Source organism: Helianthus annuus, chromosome 5 (assembly GCF_002127325.2).
Source record: "Helianthus annuus cultivar XRQ/B chromosome 5, HanXRQr2.0-SUNRISE, whole genome shotgun sequence".
Taxonomy (NCBI): Eukaryota; Viridiplantae; Streptophyta; class Magnoliopsida; order Asterales; family Asteraceae; genus Helianthus; species Helianthus annuus.
In genome coordinates, this window is record NC_035437.2 from 53,312,332 (window position 1) to 53,319,336 (window position 7,005).

Genomic DNA, 7,005 nt, shown 5'->3' on the forward strand with positions numbered 1-7,005 from the left:
TTTGTCTGAGTGTAGGCTAATAATAAGCACTATATCTTCATCTGTGTTTGATTATAGTTATTTTTTTATACCAGTGGGCTTTTGCTATCGCTGCTGCGGGTATTACATCCGGATCTATTGCTGAACGAACGCAGTTTGTTGCGTATTTGATTTACTACGCTTTCTTAACCGGGTTTGTTTAACCGGTTGTGTCCATTGGTTCTGGTTTGTTGACGGATGGGCGGGTGCTGTTAGGTGGATAACGGCCATAACCGTAGGGTGCTCGGTGGTGGAACCATGGGCTGCGATCATATGTGGATGCGTTGCTGCGTGTATGTTGACAAGGTGTAACAAACTGGCTGAAAAGTACAAGTACGACGACCCATTGGAAGCCGCTCAGCTCCATGGGGGTTGCGGGGCGTGGGGGATTATATTCACGGCCTTATTCGCTAAGGAGAAGTATGCTAACAAGGTTTACCCGGGGAAACCGGGTCGGCCTTACGGGCTATTTATGGGAGGAGGGTGGAAACTGTTGGGTGCACATGTGGTCCAGATTTTGGTGATATTTGGGTTCGTGAGTGCTACCATGGGTCCATTATTTTTCATTCTACACAAGCTTAAATTGTTACGGATCTCACCTGAAGATGAAACCGCGGGTATGGATATGACGAGACATGGTGGTTTTGCGTATGTTTACCATGATGAAGATGGTATTCCGATGAAGAAGATTGAACCGGCTTCTTCGAGTTGATTAGTAATTAAACATGTTTGCCTTTATGTTTCGTCCAAAATACTTGCTTGCTATTGTTATTGGTTTTGCCTAGTGGTATTAAGACTTTGTTTACGTACAAAATTTGATTACATAGTTTTTATAGATTGGCTGTTGTCATGTGACTCAATGACAATGCTAAAGCTAAATATAAATTTAGCTCCCGCCGCATCGCGGTGGGTTACATTTCTAGTTTTATCGAAGATTAAACAAAAAAACATTATCATTATTATTAGGAATAAATATTTGTATTATTATTATTATTATTATTATTATTATTATTATTATTATAGCAAAACACAAATTTAAATAAAAAACAAATATACGCCACGGTCAAATCTGTACCTGGTGTCTGTTGGTTACCAAAAGACCAAATTACCCATGTGATGTCCCACATGTACCACTAACGCTGGGCTAAAAAACGTCTACACTGGGCAGCAAAATCCCCCAAGCCTTTTACACATATAATATATTAAATGGTTAATTACCATTTTACCCATGTGTGACCCCTCGTATAAGGGTATGACAGAGCTAATATGGTAATTAACCGTTTGTGCAGAATAAAATCCAAATGGTTAATTACCATTTTAGCCCGGTCATACCCCTGTACAAGGAGGGGTTACACAGAGCTAAAATGGTAATTAACCATTTAATATATATGCTATGTACAACTCTCTACGTGGCATATAGAGTTGTGTATATACAGTAGACGACCCCTGTATACACACACATCAAACATACCATTAAACACATATACATATGCTGCATATACAAGAAACCACCGTATTCGGACCGTATTTGGCATCATTCCATACATACATGTATGTATTTTCACTACTGGATTAGTATTTTAACCTTTATTTATATATTAGATCATAGATTTAGGTTGAACATGAAGATTTTCGATGTTTTTGGGCCGGAGATTTTGAAGATTGGGGAGGGGGGGATTAGGGATAAACAAGACGCCACGTACACCCCTGTACAAGACATATAATTGGCCCTGAATTTTTTTGTTTTTTGTATTTTTTATAAATACGTATACGTATACCGTATGTTAGAGTTAGTAATAATACATATACTTTTTCAGTGGGGTATAACTTTCTTAATTTGTGATTGTAAAAGGTCATGATTATTAGAATAATATTATAAGTTGTGTTTGTTCACATGTATCCAACAGGCCGGAGGAACTAGATTGCGAATAACAACAAAGTAGTTTGTTATTTTATCTCATTGTTATGGACCCTAATCACTTGATATGTGTATTCATAATGGAAGAGGCAACTTCTTGGATTTATAGAATACAAAAAGTGTTATTTTTTAAGCCACAAGTAGTTGATATAGTTGAAGAATTACTATTCTTCTGGAAGAGTTGGACATGAAACTAGAAGACAATGCTCTATATAGTCTACAACCATAATGCATCTCGTGAAGAATCCAATGTTTCAATGTTTCCTGGTAGGTTGTTACACAATAAAATGAGATTCACTTTTTCAAATGAGGTTTACTTTAACAGTGAATTGACAAGTGATGATACATTGTCATCTACAAAGATAATTGACATGAAGAATCTTGCACGCATGTTCACTAATATGGTGACAATAGAGAAGCTGACCCTCTCAACAGTTTCAGCCGGTAGAAGATCCTTAAGAAATAACTCGCCATTTTTTCAGTCATATGAACCAAATATAGTCTTTGAAAACAACTGGCTCGATCATATTTTTCCTTGAGTTTCGTTAGTCTAGTCTGATTACGAATTCTTAATGGTGCATGCTAGGATAACAAATGGACTTACGTACAAAAGATGAAAAGATTTAAAACCCTACTCATGCATATTTCATGTTGTCTCTCAAACAAAAATTGTAGCACAATTACAGGTCATTAGTAACATTAAAAAAACAAGATAGAAAGTATAGATGAACAAAAAAAAAAATGATATAAAACCATCACTAGTGCTCTAGGGGTTGCCACACGAATATTTAAATTCCACCTATGCTGAGCCCAGTGGTGAAGCTTGAAAATTTCCACTAGGGGGTCGGAAGTCACCGAACATAAAAATTCTATATAAGTAATTTTTTTTTTTATAAAATCGGTGGGTCATAAAGGTATATACCTAAAAAAATTCTATACGAAACGCACATACATAACACTACTGAGCGAAAAGTCCGGTACTAAAAATACTTTTGGTATATATTTCTGGTACTTTTATGAGAGCATTCACTTCTTCAACTATTAATCAAAAAGACCAAATTTATATTAATGAACATGCAAAACTTGAGTTACAAATACCAAAGCATTTAAAGTTATATTATGAAACCTTAATTATTTTTGCAAATTCTGCCTTGTTTCTTATAATCCTTTTCATATTATAACAGTCAAGTACAGCTACAAGACTTTGATGATGATTATTGAACAAATTGATGTAGGGATTAAATGAAAGAGATAGAAAAAAAACATATGCAATAAATTTAGAACCCTAATGTTGCAGATCCTTTCTTGATCTGCCTTGAATAATACCTTTCCATGGACAATTGAACTACAAGTACGAGTATTTAATGATGTTAACTTCCAAGTTACAACGAAAGGACATATATACAAACGTACGAAACCCCAATATTACATCTTTGTCATCTTTTGTCCTTAAAGTTTTCTCCGTAGAATTGAAACTTTGTTATAGTTGCCAGACTGTATAGATATTAACTTCCACTACTTTAAATATACTATGGATGAAAGCACCTAGAGAGAAAATGCCATGAAAGGTGCAATAATGGTGTCCCAATATGTTTGGCAACGATTATTAGTCGTGTCGCTATTTATCGGATGATCATTGCGAAAGTGCCCTCACAACTATAAGAGCATCATGCATATGAACTTTTTTCATTGCAATGTCCTTTGAAACCACAGTGGACCAAGACTCATAAAGAAACAAGAGAAACAGAAGGATTCACAAGTGGAATTTAGCTATATATGGACCCAAGAAAATGTGATATGTTACAAAATTCAAAAGCTTCTTTTTTGACATTGTGAAAGCGTCGTAACAACGATAAATGAGATCTCTGTCTACAATGTATTATTGAACTATATGATAACGTAATCAGTGCATTTCAGTTCTAACCCCCCCCCCCCCCCCTATAGATTTTGTAGCACAATTGACATGAATTAGTTAACCTTTACCTTTCTTCTATAATATTCGCCATGTGCCACGTCATATCGTTACAAATCCTTAAAACCCCTTATTTCATCTTCAACCCTACAAATATTCTTACCCTTCTTAATTTCCAGCTCATTACATACCCACTACACACAATATTAAAATAAAACATTTTGTTCTTTTACTTTGGGCCCACTCACTTACATAAACAAAGCACTTGTGGAAGGGCTTAGATGTTAAGGGCATCTATGGATAAAATCTCGCAATGCGTAGTCGTTAGCCCAATAATGCCCCCACCATGGGGCGTTTTCTACCATGTGGTCCAGTCAGCATGGGGGTATCGTTGGGCGTTATTGCAAAAGTGTCGTAGTGGGAATAATGCCCAATAACGCCCATGCAATCATTTCACAATTATTTATTTTTTTAAATTTAAAACTTAAAATACTTCATTAATTTAAAAAAAAATTACACTACTAGAAATAAAAAAAACAACATAAAAAAACGGAAATAAAGTTAGAAAAAAATGATGATCTAGAGTCCGTATTTTTCCCGAATTTTTTGGCGATGCATTTGCGCAAGGATCAACGCGTCACCTTGGAGGTGGCCGATCGGTTTGGACAAAAACTCAATGTCCTTTTCCATTTGCCTCGCTGCTTGCATCTCGTTAAACTTTTTGTTTTCGGCGACGCGTTCTTTCATAGTTTCCAAATGTTGGTGGCTGAGGTCTCGAATGTCTTGGTGACGACGGCCTCGAAATCTTCCTTCAAGTCGAGATCGGAAGACAACTCCACCGGTTTTTTCCCGGTTCGCTTATCTTTTCTTCTACCGGGCGGTCGGGCCAACTCTTCTTCAATTTGCTCATCAACGTCCACAACAACATTTAGATCGACATTGCGGGCATCGGAAGTTGGTGTTTCAGGGTCAACGGAGGATGATGTTATTGACCGTTTAGCTCGACGTAATGGTCACTACGCCCGCCCACTTTGGACTTTTTCGTAGTAGTTCCCAACACTTATAGTATGGGAAAACGCTTTTTGTTCTCTCATACTCTTCCATATCCCTCGTTAAAACCCCGACGTCACCTTCTCCACTCGGGCGATTATCGTAGTTATATTGATAAACTTCTTGGAAGGAGTGACACTTGTTGTTGATGTCGGTCCATTTGCTAGAAATGGGATCTTTGTCACGATGTTCGCCCTTACCCCACGTGCTATAAAAAAGTGCACGAATCCTATTCCAAAATTCGGGGCCCGTTTGAAAGTTTGCTACTATGACAACTGTCAAATTTCAGGTATCCGTACAATTATTAAACCATGATTAGTACTTAATGATTGTGCTGAATTACAATTAACTGCTTACTGATTATTGCCATCTACATACATGTACATCATATATTGCTTAATGTCGTACCATTATTGCATGAGAGCTTTATTGACTCAAATGATGCACGAAACATAGTTAGCACAGTTGTCTGATAAATCAGGAAAATGCTGACAGAACTTAGCACATAGACAGACAGTGTATTGAGACACAGAATGAGCCAGAAACCAAGTATTACACTAGTATAGCGCGTAGGAAAGTAAGGATCACAAAACTGCCTTTCAAGTGATAGTTTAAGTGCCGGAAAGTACCAAAAACTCACCCAAAGTGCTGAATTCAGCAAAATTCAGCAAAAATAAGCATTTAAACAATCTGATATAATGCAGAAATATGGTTAAATGGTCCTGAATGCTTTCCTGAGTGTCGGGAATCAAAAGTGTCACAAAAAGTAACATAAAGCACACTAAACTGCATAGTTTAGCACCTTAACGAACTGGTAACCAACCGAACAATCGGACACTACCTGAAACATCAAATTTACACTAGAAGCACTGTTTTAACATTACCAAGCTAGTTATAGTCCCCGAACATCATAACACATCATAAATATCTAGTAACTAGAATAACTAACTAGATACTTGATTTTTAACCTAAACAGACTAACTTAGTTCAAGCCTATGCTACTACTCCCCCCCCCCCCCCCCCCCCCACCTATTTACGGCCCCAACAAGGGTCCCACAAGATGATTTGTTTTAATTTTATATTGGATCATGTTTATGCTTTTTGTGACATAATATACAAGAGTTAGAAGGAAAATATGGTTATAAGTATAACATGTAAGTTCTAATCTCATTCTTACACACACTTGAAACACACACAAGTTCTTCTTCTCCCTTTGGAGCTCTCGGCCGAACATCAACACCCATACATCCACCATCATTCAATCTTTCTCATACAATCCAAGCTCATACAAAGGTGTTAGAAGACATACAAAGGAGCTAGGAGCTTTCAGAAGTTCAAGGATCTCTCTTATTTGCTTTTATCCACTTGTTTTTCTTCACTTGATCATCCCTAGCCTTGTGCTAGTGGTAAGAACCTTGATCTTGCTAGTTTACTTCTATTTTAAGTGGTTAAAAGAAGAATCGTACTCATAATCTTGAAGAACACTAAGAATCACAAGATGTAAACTTGAACATAAGCATGAATAACGAAGAAATCTTGATGAATATGAGTTGTTATGCTTGATGATTGTTGATTTGTTTGTGAAAATGATGTTGATCATCATATGATCTTGCTAGATCATGATTAAAAACATAATCTAGCAAGATGAGAGGATAAGCTTGATGAAAGTTAATGGATCATCCTTATGAGAAGCATGAACTTGAAAGAATACATTGATTTCTTGAAAAATAATGATCAAAGTGAGTAGTAACACTTGTAGATCTAAAGATTTATGGATGATTTCTAAAGAAACCAAGTTAAAAATATAAGTTTTACTAAATCTTGGTTCTTATATAAACAAACCTTATTTTTGGTGGATAAACAAGTGTAGAAACACTTGTGTAACAAGGAAATTTCATAAAGAAACATTTTTAGAAATCATGATCACAAGTTGTAAAGATCCATATTCTTCAAAAATGAAGTTTTTAAAAAACTAATCACACTTTAAAGGATAACAAAGCTTACTAATAACACTAGTAAGTTACTACAAATTTTTTGTGAAATTTCAAGTTCATGAAGTAGTAGATTATACTTGTTTTTGGCAAAATTGGTAAGTAAAGGTTGTTCA